At 38.2% G+C, this 14,664-nt stretch overlaps 1 long non-coding RNA gene and 1 pseudogene across 5 annotated transcripts in view; both read right to left on the bottom strand.

Annotated features, from left to right (window-relative positions):
* Positions 1–14,664, bottom strand: part of LOC140689269 (uncharacterized) — a 159,416-nt gene that overhangs the window by 134,381 nt on the left and 10,371 nt on the right. The window contains exon 4 of one of the 5 annotated variants that reach the window (XR_012064157.1): positions 10,620–10,978. The exons of the other annotated variants lie outside the window; for them this stretch is intronic. This is a non-coding gene — a long non-coding RNA (uncharacterized lncRNA). Of the gene's footprint in view, positions 1–10,619; positions 10,979–14,664 lie in introns of those variants that run through there. 5 annotated transcript variants of the gene reach the window in all.
* Positions 7,588–8,372, bottom strand: LOC102531238 (eukaryotic translation initiation factor 3 subunit E pseudogene; annotated as a pseudogene).

Below are 14,664 nucleotides of genomic sequence, written 5' to 3'. Positions count from 1 at the left end.
TGGGTTCTCACCTAGCTGCACCAGTGATCAACATATGGCTAATCTTGTTTCACCTATACCTTCCCACTCCTCCCACCCCAGTACCCTTAGCTGAATTAATTTAAAGCAAACCTCAGACAACCTGTTGTGCTTTTCATTATCAGCAAGTTCATTCTTTTCCTTGATTTCAGACCTGAGTTGAGGAAGCTCAGACTCACTGCCTCAGGAGAAGGAGCATTCAGAGACCAATAGATTATTAGGTTTCAAACCTCAAAGTAGACTTTAGAAGCTCTCGCCAGAAACAAGCTGTTTTTGATGTTTTTGTTGTTGTTTCTTTCAATCTTCAAAAGACAAAACTTATATAAAAGAATAGATCTGAGAAGAACAGAGGACAACGTAAAAGCAAATCTTTCCACCCCGGGTTTTGGGAGAGGCAGATAGAGAGGGGATAAACAAGTGCAGATGCCCATGAAATCCCAAGAATGTTGGCCCTCAGTGAGTCCTGTGGAGGAGAGATGTTAGAAAACTCCACATTTGGAGGCGTAGGTGCTGAGGAAGAAAGGATACCTGTGACATTATGTCCAAAGACCAGATGGCCATCGTGACACCTTGGTATGTAAATCAAGAGTGAGAAGGGAATACTCCCAAACTCATGTTATGAAGCCACCATCACCCTGATACCAAAACCAGGCAAAGACACTACAAAAAAAGAGAATTATAGGCCAATATCACTGATGAACATAGACGCCAAAATCCTCACCAAAATTTTAGCAAATAGAATCCAACAACACATAAAAAAGATTGTACATCATGACCAAGTGGGGTTCATCCCAGGGACACAAGGCTGGTTCAACATACGCAAATCAATCAATGTAATACATCACATCAACAAGAGAAAGGACAAAAACCACATGATCATCTCAATCGATGCAGAAAAAGCATTTGATAAAATTCAACACCCATTTATGATAAAAACTCTCACCAAAGTGGGTATAGAGGGAACATATCTCAACATAATAAAAGCTATATATGACAAACCTACAGCCAGCATAGTTCTCAACGGTGAAAAACTCAAAAGCTTCCCACTAAAATCTGGGACAAGACAAGGATGCCCACTATCACCACTCCTATCAACATAGTCCTGGAAGTCCTAGCCACAGCAATCAGGCAAGAGAGAGAAATAAAAGGGATCCAAATTGGAAAAGAAGAGGTAAAAGTGTCATTATATGCTGACGACATGTTACTATATATAGAAAACCCTAAAAGGTCCACACAAAAGCTACTAGAGCTGATTGAAGAATTCAGCAAGGTAGTAGGTTACAAAATTAATGTTCAAAAATCAGTTGCCTTTCTTTACAGTAACGATAAATCAACAGAAAAAGAAAGTAAAGAAACAATCCCCTTTAAAATAGCACCCAAAGTAATAAAATATCTGGGAATAAATCTAACCAAGGAGGTGAAAGAATTATACACAGAAAACTATAAACCATTGATGAAGGAAATTAAAGAAGACTTTAAAAAATGGAAAGATATTCCATGCTCTTGGATTGGAAGAATCAATATTGTTAAAATGGTCACACTGCCCAAGGCAATCTACAGATTTAATGCAATCCCTATCCAATTACCCAGGACATATTTCACAGAACTAGAACAAATCATAATAAAATTTATGTGGAACCATCAAAGACCTAGAATTGCTAAAGCATTACTGAAGAGAAAGAAAGAGGCTGGAGGAATAACTCTCCCAGACTTCAGACAATACTATAGAGCTACAGTCATCAAGACAGCATGGTATTGGTACCAAAACAGACATATAGACCAATGGAACAGAATAGAGAGCCCAGAAATGAACCCACAAACTTTTGGTCAACTCATCTTCGACAAAGGAGGCAAGAATATACAATGGAATAAAGACAGTCTCTTCAGCAAATGGTGTTGGGAAAACTGGACAGCAGCATGTAAAACAATGAAGCTAGAACACACCCTTACACCATATACAAAAATCAACTCAAAACGGATTAAAGACTTAAACATAAGACAAGATACAATAAACCTCCTAGAGGAAAACATAGGCAAAACATTATCTGACATACATTTCAAAAATTTTCTCCTAGAAGAAATAAAAGCAAGAATAAACAAATGGGACCTAATGAAACTTACAAGCTTCTGCAGAGCAAAGGAAACCATAAATAAAACAAGAAGAAAACCTACAGAATGGGAGAAAATTTTTGCAAGTGAAACCGACAAAGGCTTGATCTCCAAAATATATAAGCAGCTCATACGACTCAATAAGGAAAAAATAAACAACCCAATGCAAAAATGGGCAGAAGACCTAAACAAGCAATTCTCCAAGGAAGACATACAAATGATCAAAAAGCACATGAAAAAATGTTCAATATCACTAATTATCAGAGAAATGCAAATCAAAACTACAATGAGGTATCACCTCACACCAGTCAGAATGGCCGTCATTCAAAAATCCACAGATGACAAATGCTGGAGAGGCTGTGGAGAAAGGGGAACCCTCCTACACTGCTGGTGGGAATGCAGTTTGGTGCAGCCACTATGGAAAACAGTGTGGAGATTCCTCAAAAGACTAGGAATAGACTTACCATATGACCCAGGAATCCCACTCCTGGGCTTGTATCCAGAAGGAAAATCTACTTCAGGATGACACCTGCACTCCAATGTTCATAGCAGCACTATTTACAATAGCCAAAACATGGAAACAGCTTAAATGTCCATCAACAGGTGACTGGATAAAGAAGATGTGGTATATTTATACAATGGAATACTACTCAGCCATAAAAACTGACAACATAACGCCATTTGCAGCAACATGGATGCTCCTAGAGAATGTCATTCTAAGTGAAGTAAGCCAGAAAGAGAAAGAAAAATACCATATGAGATCGCTCATATGTGGAATCTAAAAAACAAAAACAAAAACAAACAAACAAACAAAAACAAAGCATAAATACAGGACAGAAATAGACTCATGGACAGAGAATACAGACTTGTGGTTACCAGGGGGGTAGAGGGTGGGAAGGGATAGACTGGGATTTCAAAATTGTAGAATAGATAAACAAGATTACACAGTATAGCACAGGGAAATATACACAAAATGTTATGATAAATCACAGAGAAAAAAAATGTGACAATGAGTGTGTATATGTCCATGAATGACTGAAAAATTGTGCTGAACACTAGAATTTGACACAACATTGTAAAATGATTATAAATCAATAAAAAATGTTAAAAAAAAAAAAAGAGTGAGAAAGATTGTTTGGTGTGTCAGGGCAGAAATATACAGAGTTTTTATGGAGGACTTAGGGATTGTCGATAGAGAGCCAGTGATCTGAAGGGACTACATGGTTGAGACAAGGAGAACGGAGAGAGATCTGGGCAGAGAGAGTGCAGGGGCATGGTGGACCCACAGAAGGCACTGGCTAGAGGGAGTTTCGGCAGCTGACAGACCCTCAGATACTGTCATCTTCTGAATCAACCTTAAGGGAAAGGGAGATTCAGGGAGGCCCTGAGTTGACTGACACACTGAGTTGTCTCATATTCACTGTTTTGCCACCAGGTGAAATAAGAGATTAAGATAGAAACTGCATTTACCTAGAATAGCAGAGTACATTTTTGCACCCCTGAGTGTGACCACCTCCAGAGAGAAGTCATCAGGACTCAGACTTTCTCCCTGTCTTTTTCTTTACAGTCACGCTCCACCTCTGGTCCCTGTTTTCCTCTTGGTTGCTTTGCTGTCAGGCAGGCTCTGGGTGGACAGTGGGTGCTGGAAGCTTCAAGTATACATGCAACTGATCAGGAACTCAAGGGAAGAGACAGTTGTCTCCTTGCCAAGAGCTCCTGCAAAGCACCAGGGCTAAGTCTCACGGAAGTGTTTTGCATTGTGACTGTGAATTAACCACTGTGCTGTTGAGGTGGATAAGCTCCCATGGCTGGCCTGAGCTCACCACTACACTGCAGTTGAGGGTGGAGTCAGCTGATCTCCACTTCCTAAGGGAGAATGAAGGTGATGTTCCAGGAAGGCAGAAAGATACAGAACAGGCTGAAATAATATAAATGTTTAATTAAAATATTTGCTTAAATGAGTGGAAGAAACAAGACCTTCAAAATCTAAGACCAGGACTCTTCCAAGTACACCACATTGCCTCTGTCTTTATTTCATACACTACCATCCTTTACTGAACAAGTCAGAACTTGGACACCCTAAAATGGCATTAGTTCTGTAAGATGGCATGCAAGCAAATTATGACAAATCTGTGCAAGCTTTATAAATTTTTAATGGTGCTTCTATGGTACCTAGCTTTCAAGATTTAAGATCTGATAAAACTGTAATAGTGAGTTCTTAAGTAGAAAGAGAGTGGCAGAAGTGAGGTGAGAGACTGCATTTCTGAGTAAGAAGTCTGACTGGTTCTAAGTGACGTGTGAATTTAGAGAGATTCGCACATCCTGAAAAAATAATTTTATTTATTCATAAAGGTTTTGAGTTCTCCTCAGATTCACCATTTACAGTCAAGTGCCCACTGGGTCTGCGCGGCAATGAGTCACCTCTGGTTATTCCTCAAGATTGACTACAAGCTCTACAAATGTAGGACCTGTTCTCACCCTACATGCCTGTCTGGTACTGGCTGGTCACATGACAGAACCTCAGTAAGTACCGAATGAATGAAGTACGAGCAGTGGTTGAGATGAACAATAGTACAGACACACTCAACTTTGACTATAGAATGTTATATGGAATGTTATTTTTAAGTTAAATTTATTTTTCATACTTTATGGGGGTTGATATTAAAATTGTATCACATCTGTATCTCTCTCCTTATGGTATTTACGCTTGTTAGTAATAATAGCCAACCTATGTTGAATCTTACCGTGGAGCAAACACTCTTGTAAGTACATCACTTCATCCCTGCAACAATTCTAGGAGCTTCTATTATTATATACATGTTTATTACAAAGCTGGGATTTGTAGAGTGCTAGGATTTGATGCCAGCAATGGGATTTCTGAGCATGTATTCTAGCTGTTAGGCTTACAGGGCCATTTGTAAATACTTGTCTGTCATATGTTCCTCTCTTAGAATAAAAGCTCTATGATACTGTCATATCTACCACACCTAGACAGGGCTTTGCTCAAATTAATTGCATCAAATGAAACAAGGAATTAATTAGCTAATTTCTTTAGCAAACAATGATTAATAGGAAAGAGAATTTGTAAAGTGTATTTGGCATCAGAGATTTTACAGATTTCTTAGACGATGTAGAAAGTATGTAATATATTATGACAAATATGAATAGCTAAATATTTAATGCAGATAGAAGAACAGATACAGATATACATATTCAGCATTTATAGTCTGCTTTTAGTTAGACTCACTTCTTCTAAACCCTAGATTTGAATAATAAAATCATCATATTTTAGGTTTGGGTTGGTACCCATGTCACAATTAATTAGAAGAACATTATTTTTACTTCAGTGGCTTTTCTGAATTATTTCTTTAAGAGCACTTGTAGACACAACAGAATGGAAGAAGTCTTTCTAGACCTGAAACACTTAGATCTGTTGTAATTGATATTTTTACTATGAATCATCAGCACTCTACACATTAAAAGAATGATGTAATAAGTTATGAGGAATATTGGTATCAAACTCTTTTAAATATTCATGTTTATAAACCATCAAGTACAACAGTCTTCAGCATTTCCTTAATTATGCCAAGTATAAGAGAGGAAATACAAAGATAAATCATAGCAAGGATTACACTAATCATATATTTCATAATTGCCTTAAGATTTCAGTTGCTTTTTAGAGTTTTAGTTTGTCAGACAGGTGTTTTTAGCTCTCGTGGGTCCCTCTAGTTACACATGTGGTTTATTTAACATTTTTGATAGGGGTTAAAAGTGAATTGTCTTTGCAGGTCCAAAACAAATCTTATATTTAATCTGGATAAGTCACCCAAACTCATGTTGGCTATTCATAAAATTAGGAACTTAGTTTGTGGAATAATAAAAGGAATCTGCAATTCCAAGGACTCTCCTCTGAGATTGCAGATGCTAGAACTGAGGTATAGTTCTAGGATTTAATTTTATAACAAGCGCTAGCATTTTCTACCTTAAGGTAGCAGTCTCCTTTAACTTCATCCAAGTGGAATTCCATGACTTCTCTGGCACTTTGTCTCAGGTTGGCTCTGCAGCCCCAGGACTGTAAGAGCGTATGTGCAGGTCTGGTCTGCTGTCTTCCCCTCTTCATTCTCCTTTTCTTTCTGCGTGGTGTGCTTATTACTCCTCTGGTGCTGCCCTGGGGTGGAGTAGAGGACAAATGATATTTCCCTAGGTGACTTCTCAGGGAAAGGTGGAGATCCTCTTCATTTGGTAGTCAAAAAATCAAATTAAACACTGCCCATAAGGCATGCAGGATCCTGGGCAAGCAACTGTTTTTTGTAGGGCCCCTGTCTAACAATTTGGTTAAAAAATATACTATGACATTCATGGACTCATATAAGGTACAGTGATTTATCAATGAAGAGTTATTAATGGATAGAGAGGAGGTATTTACATGTTTGTTTATTGTCCAATCAGTGCAAGTAAAGATTTTTCATAGTTTCCACATCCATCTCTTCTGGTTGTGGTCCAGGAACCTATTTGTGTTCTTTATTCTCAAATGTGCTGTTTCCAGCTAATTTCATATATCCCAATGTGAAATAAAGGTAGCAATGCTGTTATTAGTCACAAAAGTCCATGGCTCCTTGAAACTTGATTGTATTGAAACAATATCGATTAGCTTGCCTTTGCAGTTCCCTGATACCATTTACTTAATGATGGTTGTGTCATTACTCACAAGGCTGCATTATCCTGTGGACAGTGGCTTCCAGGGACTCTCTCAAAGGTTGTTATTTTGCTTTGTTGATGATGACAGATGCAATTTTTATCCAGAGTATTCAGGAAATGTGAACAATAATTTGTTAAATTTATCATTCATGATTTTACAGTGTAAACATGGGACAGTTTATCTTCCTTCCATGTCTTTTCTTGAACTTGTCAGGACAACAATCACTGCACTCCTAGAATGTGAAGTCTTCATTGTGGAAGTCATCCAGATACTAGAATACTAGCTTACTCATGTGGACACATTTGTTGGTTGTTGGTAAGGCTACAGGGCCTACAAAATTCCATGTGCAGGAAGTCCAGTTGAGGCTTTTTTCTCACCTCAGCAATGACCAAAGTTGGGGCCTCTACCCTCCCCTTTGTTCACAGGCAACTGTGTGACTTCTCCTGTTATTCAGGTCAAAATTCAAATGTCACCTCCTCAGAAAGACCTTCACTGCCCACCTTACAAAAGCAGCTATGAAGACTCCCTTACATAAGTCTATTTTATCATCTGCATGTACTCATCACTAGCTAAAATCAATTGACCATTTCTTTTTTTTAACTAAAACACAGCCAATTTTATTCAAATTCTCCAAAATTTATGCTCAATATGTTAATTGTTTCTAAAATTTTTCACCTTTATATAATGATTTTATCATTTCATTTTTCTTTTATAGTTTTTTTCATTTTTTCTTTACAGTTCTTCAGTAGAAGCCAGTCTTGAGTTGCTCAGTTAGGAGCCTCTGACCTACTATTCTGATTCAGTTTCTTCTCAATATTCATGTCCAACATCTGGCTCTTAAATGGAAGGCTTTTGGTCTTTTCAATCGCATGCTGATAGGGTAAGACTGCTTTGTTACCCATTACCATAGACTTAATTTAGAATCAATCTTGGCATCCAGGATTGCATTTCTAGTGAAATTTACAATCCACCTTTTAGCTTCTTCTGGAGTCATGTTCAGTGTATCTGCCAACATGTTAATGCTGATGCACTGATGGATGCAACAAAAAAGTCTCAAATATGAAGAGACGGGCATTTTCAATGAAATCCTCAAGACAAGCCACCAAGAAGAAATCATTCGCTAGCACTGATAAACATTCCCTTAGCTTTTTTCTGAGCCTCATTAAAGTCAAAGTTAACACATAAGCATTCAACAAACTCTTTATACATGTTAAGACTCCTGGACTAGATATTTTAGCACCTACTGGCATTTTCGAACATCTTTTTTTTTATGACTGCGGTGGTCAAATAAGAGTATATGTGGACACGTCATTTGAATTGCATTAAGATACTGTGGCTGGTTAAAGGAAGAGATCAATCCTGTTATCATACCCTTTAGCGTGATTGAAGAAAATAAACCGAGGCTAGTGAGAATGAGCCATGTTTGCTGCTGAGGAGACTGAAGTGGAGAATTCCCAGAATTATTATCTATGAATTGACTATTTCCTTGGGTTAGTCTGACTCCTCTTTCTTGACTGTAGGCTCCATGAGTGAGGGGCTCAGTCATATTTTCTGCTCTCACCCTAGTGCATAACACAGGTCTTGGCATAAAAAAGTTACTCAAGAAGGATCTGTTGATGACTGAACTGTACTTCCTAAATTTCTTATTCATATCTATAATTATGCTTCCTTTCTTGTTCCTAATTTTTTTTAATGGTGTTATTTTTTTCTCCCTCTCTCTCCCTTTATTTTCTTGATTATTCTTGCCAATCCATTATGTATTTACTACTTTTTCCAAGGAAACTAATTTTGGGTTTTATTGCTCAGGAGTCATGCCTATGTTTTTTGGAATTTTAAAAATTTCGATCCTCTATTTATTGGTTTTATTTTTTATTTCATCAATATTGAACTCACTTTTACCCAGCATGGCACATAGTTCTGGATTCCTGTTTGCTCTCCTTTAACCACTTAGGAGAGACAGAGTACACCTGAATGCAGGGATGAAATGTTCACTGAAGGCAGTTGGTCAGATACTGGCTGGGATGTAGCTCCTGATCTTCCCCCTTAATGAACTGTTTTGCCAGTGAAGAGCTTTCTAATTCACTGCTTTTAGACTGATCCACTGGCCGATGTTCCCAACTACCAGATCAAAGTACTTGGCTGTTAGTCCAATGAGAGTTTAGGAATATATTCTTTGATTACCTGTGAGATTATGTGGCCCCAAATCTACATCAAGAACAAGAGCAGAGATGCACCCTGGCCCCTTCCCTCTAGATTTCTGTCTTGATATCTCTTTTGTTCAGTCCTAGTAAAAAGGAGTTAGATCAAGCTCCCACCTTGTATGAGCCCTTGATCTTAGGCTGTCTTTGAGATCTCGAATAGAAGAGAGGATTGACTTAGATACTATAAGAACATGTTGTTAGACGGTCTCCAATGACATGATCCCCTATTTTGTTTCCTAATTATGGGAACTAGTTAAGAAGAATATAGGGTAAAGGCAGACTATGAAGTATTTAGCTGGGGACAGCCAATAGGCTTTTGGAATATAGGCAACCTTCTATGTCATCTCAGGGTAGGACTGACTACTTTTCTCACCACCAGAGCACAAGAAGTGCATATTTACTGAAGGCAAATTTGAATGATTTTGTTTGAATGTTGACTGGGTGAAAAACTTGGCAAATTCATCTTTCTATATATGCTCTTTGTACTGAAATTAATTCCTAGCTTAACATCTGGTTTTCTAAACCTTATTGGTCACAAAGGTAATCAGAAACCCATTTCCTGGCAGCAGATTCCAAAATTGAAGTTAAGGACAAGGACTTAATGAGGAAAGCACAGATTTTATGTCCAAATAGCTTACTGAAGAAAGTACAAGTCAGGCTCATTGTTTGCATTTCTTCCTAAAACTGTAAAGATACACACATATGTGCTACAGGGCATTTGTCTTACCTTCTGCTTTTCTTCAACTTGTAAAATGATTCACACAATTGGGAATTGTAACTAGCCTTAAAATATATTTAAAAATATATATTTATATATACACTTCTATTTCTATTTATATATGCATATATACACACATTTATACATATATACCTCATATATATAACGTATATCTCAAACGTGTACGGTCAAATTATGTGAAGCATAACCAAGTCATCAGAGCAATAATGTTGTCATTTAAAGCAGGCTCCTATGTGTGTTTTGCTTTTTCAGAAAGTTGGAAATCAATGCTTGGAATTGAATTTTATCATGCAACTTCGATGTAACTCTAGCCCACAGTTTATTTCATAGAGAAAAGGAATAATTCAAAATTGTTATTCTCAACTATGACCTCATCTCATGGGAAGTGGAGAAATATTTGACCATGATCTCTCCAAAGGCATGTTAAATGTATTCATATCAAATTTGGCCTGGTCACAGCACTTGAGGCTCTTTGGTCACTTTGTCTATAATAACTCTCTACTATCTCTACCCACACAGACTCTTTCAGTTTGGTTTGTCACTGAATTCTTCGGGTAAGGTGCTTTTAATGCAGCTAATTAATATGAAAAGGTTTGGGAATGTATGATACCCAGTATATACACATATACTGAGAAGAGCCTTTCTTTTCTGCTCCATGTAGTTTCTGAGACATTCGTGCTTCTGGTAAATCTTGACTTAAGTCATTAGGAACAGGGGAGAGAAATGTGTGGCTGCCTGGGGCGGGGAAGGGTGTGGCAGCCTGACTGGGTGGAAAGCCAGGAGGGGCAAACTGGGGAGGACTGAGATCAAGGCTGGAAAAACAAAACAGAAATGGCTCACGGAGAGATGCTAATTCCAGGTTAAGGATTTTAGACTTTATTATGTTAAATACGGTTAACCTTCATTATTCATGGATTTTCCAGTTTGCGGCCTACCTGAACTTTATATGTAACCCCAAAATCAATACCCACAGTCCGTCTGCAGTCATAATGGGATATACACAGAAGCGCAAAAAATTTAGGTCACCTGACATGCATGTTCCCAGCTGAGGCTGAACCAAACGATGCTTCTTGCTTCAGCTCCCAGACTGCAAAGCAGGATCCTTTTCACAGGACATTTAGTACCATGTTTTTCACATTTTTGTGCTTTTTGCAGATGATTTCACTGTTTAAAATGGCCCCAAGAAGAGTGCTGAAGTGCTGTTTAGTATTCCTATGGGCAAGAAAGCTGTGTCACGAGTTACGGAGAAAATATGTACGTTAGCGTTAGATAAGCTTTGTTCAGGCATGAGTTACAGTGCTGTTGATTGTGAACCTAATGTTAATGAATATATATATGTGAAATAAGATTTTTAAAACAGAATCACACATGCAACAAGGCTATGTATTGCTCAGTTGATGAAAGTGTTATGACTACAGGCATGTGGGAACCTAATCCTGTTTATCCACTGGGAGGAACAGTTCTGTATTAACTAACTCACTGTTCCTGGTGGTTCTGTAGAATGTATCTACCATAACTAGTGAGAATTGCCTATAACTTTTTTTCTAAATGCAGCTGTAAGTCACTGAAAGGATTAAAACAGAAGATAGACTGCACAGCATGCATGTACATATGTGTGCCCATTTTGATGATGAGAGAAGGGAGCTGCCTGCATGTTTCAAATGGCATTTAGACTTAAAATTCTGTTATGGAGAGCACTCAGTCTGTAGCAGGCTCTGTGTGCTTTCTCGCTGCAGCGTGTGCACACATGTATGCTAGCACCTGCCTTCATTCCACTAGAGACAGCGGTTCATAGAGCTGCTTCATTATCTCATTCAACAAACACTTCTGAGCATCTTTTGTGTGCAAGGCATGGTTTTGAGCACTGAAGATTGAATAGTGGACATAAAACCCCTGAATTTATGGAATTTATAATCTGGTGCAGTAGTTCTCAATCCTGAATGCACACAAAATTTTCTGAGAAGCATATTAAAAATCCTGATGCTGGGCTAGCCCCACAAACCAATTATCTGGGGATGAGACTAAGTCATCAAATAGTTTTTAAAGATTCCTGAATGATTCTAATGTATGACCAAGACTGAGAATTGCTGTTCTAGCAGACTAACAACCAAATAAACAGTGCTTATTTTGTGTCAGGTTTAAGCACTTTACATAGAATGTCTCTTTTAATTCCCACAATAAACTTCTAAACCAGGTACTACTATATCCCCACTTGACAGATGAGAAAACTGAATCACAGAGAAGTTGAATAGGTTGTCCAGGATAAAGGTGTTAGCAAGTATCAGAATCACACCTGGACAATCAGGGTACAGAATTCCTGCTCCTAATTCCATGTTAATTCTGGCTTCAGTTAGTTGGTTCATGCATGAGCCCCTGATTCAAGCTGATCAATAATCTTCCCCAAGAATCTTAAGTGGCAGGAGTGGTGGGCATGGAAATCTAGGAAGTGTTAGGAAGCATAATGCCTCTTGTGACTTTCTACACTAGAGAGGAAGTTATTATGAATTAAGATGCAAAGCTGATGAACACTGAAAGCACCCAAGCAAGACCCTTATTTTAGCTGTTTTGAAGGTACAGTCAGATCCCTGATCTTCCTGTGATTTGTCTATGTAAACTTCAGTTGAACTCTGGTAACCGTCAAATTCCCATTTTGTCTAAGCTAGTCCAAGTTGAGAGTCATTTGTGAATAGAAGCATTGACTAATCCATAGTGCATTGGCTATATTCTCTAAATACCACATTTAATTCACTCAAGTAGCAATGTTGAATGAGCCTGTCATCAACTTTACATGCACAACTCCACCTTGATATCAGAAACCTCTTAAATTGTGATCTTGAGACAGTTGCCTGAACTGAAACACAACAGCAATGTCTTCAGTAGCAGCTGATGCCTTTTGTGGAGTTGAAATCTCTCAAGAGCACCACCGATGGCTCTTATGGGCTATTGGCCTTCCATCATGTCATTCTGTCAGTAATTATTCTAGCCCTTGCTGAATCCAGGCTCATGAGAAATCTTTTTATAGACTAGGTTTTGACTCCATAAATGGTCAAGAACATACACAACGTTGCTTCTGTGCAGAATCTTTTGTTTCTTTGTTTTGATTTTGGATGGAACCTCCTAGTCAATACACTGATTGACACCAAGGTAATCCTGCACATTTAGGCTATTGTGTATAGCATGGAGTCTGACTAGCTTCTTGGCTATGGAGCATATTAGTTTGGGGGCATTTAAGAGTGGTTTTCCACTGCCTACTCTTGTCTGAATTTTTATTTTAAAGATTCCATCAACTGTAGATGATGCTGTTTTATACAAAAAGCAAAATGGGCAAGAGACAAGCAAGTCTTCAGTGGAACATTGTATTTAGTAGTTCAGATATACTCTGAGATTACTTTGTCTTCTGTAACTGCATGAACAACTTCAGGAGTCCAGAAGACTCTATGAAGCACTTCATCCACATTACAAAATCTCCCAACTGTTAGCAGCATTCTTGCTCCAACCTACTGACGTCTTGCCTTGTATATATCCACTTTCTCATCTCGTTTCTCTTCCTATAGACCTCTACCCCAGTATCCTACAATTTGATTTGCATTTAAAGCAGTGTTAGTAATCTACTGTTAACCTTTTATAATTATGATTCCCTAAAGGTGCTTATCCTCTAACCTTACAAATCTGTTTAGGCTGCAATGAGTTAAAGGGTAAGTTTCCTCCCTCTGGCTCTGTGCACTATGAATCCCTGTGCACCAGCAGATGGCAGCAGAAATAAATAAATAAGCTAAACAATGAATTATAAAAACCCAAAGAAATGATGCCCTTTATCTAAATCCTTTTCCAGTTTTGCAACCTCATTATCTTTCTCATTTCATTCCTTTCTCCTTAATTTTGCAGAATAATTTATTGATGTTCCAATACTGGTTTTAATTTGACTTCTGTGGAAGAATCCAAAAGGAATGGAAACAGAGTTATATTTATTCTCTGCATCGTTTTTCCTGCCTTGATGCTCATCAGCCTCCGAGGAGGTCCTTTGGCAAGGCTTCCAGTAGAAGTTTACTAGAAGACAATCCTGCCTGGAATGATAACCTGAACTTACTAAGGAGATTTTGATGGGGGACCCAGAAAGGGTAGGAGACAGGTGATAAGAAAGTGTTGAGGGTAGTGATTCTCCAGGGCTAAGGGGCAGGAAGGTTGCAGGCTCTGGAACAATGGAGACCTGCATCTCCTCCCTGTAGTGTGGCCGGGTAAAGGCAGAAGACATGGACTGGGATGTTGGATAAGTATCAGGGAAGTTGGGAGGCTGGGTAACTGAAAGTGCCATTCCCAATACTTCCTTGTGCACAAGATTACTGGGATCTTCACCTGAACCTAGGGTAGGAGAAGCCTCAGAATAATAATGAATAAAACTGAATGTCTTGATAACTCAATGTCATGTGGCCTCAGATTTATTTAGATTCAGAGAAAATAAAGTTAAATTACATTATTATAGACCATCAGGTTTATAGATCCTTTGTACAACCTTGGAATTTTATTCTGCAGAAAAACCTTGTCCAATAATGTGTAGGGTTGCAACTTTGTCCTAGAGACTTCCTCTCTTGGAAGTTAAGTCAGCCCTTCTGTTTTAATTCTCATGACAAGTGAACATGGGAGACAAATGGGCCTGACTTATAGGACATTATCTATACCTAAACTGTTCCCACCCACAATCTCAGTTCACAGGCCAAGAAACTCAGAATACAAGAATTATAGTTTTCCACTTAAGACCTTTAAAACTAAATCCATATGAACTACCTAAACTTAACTCCCATATCTGCCACCCCCCAAATTTTTAAGGCTTGTCATCTCACTGATATTCCTTGAAATCTTAAAAAAGCAACTTAGTTTCCAATATATTTTTCCATATGTCC

Source organism: Vicugna pacos, chromosome 25 (assembly GCF_048564905.1).
Source record: "Vicugna pacos chromosome 25, VicPac4, whole genome shotgun sequence".
NCBI classification, from domain to species: Eukaryota; Metazoa; Chordata; class Mammalia; order Artiodactyla; family Camelidae; genus Vicugna; species Vicugna pacos.
Note: the sequence above shows the minus strand (reverse complement) of the source record. Positions and strands in the feature narration are given on the sequence as shown.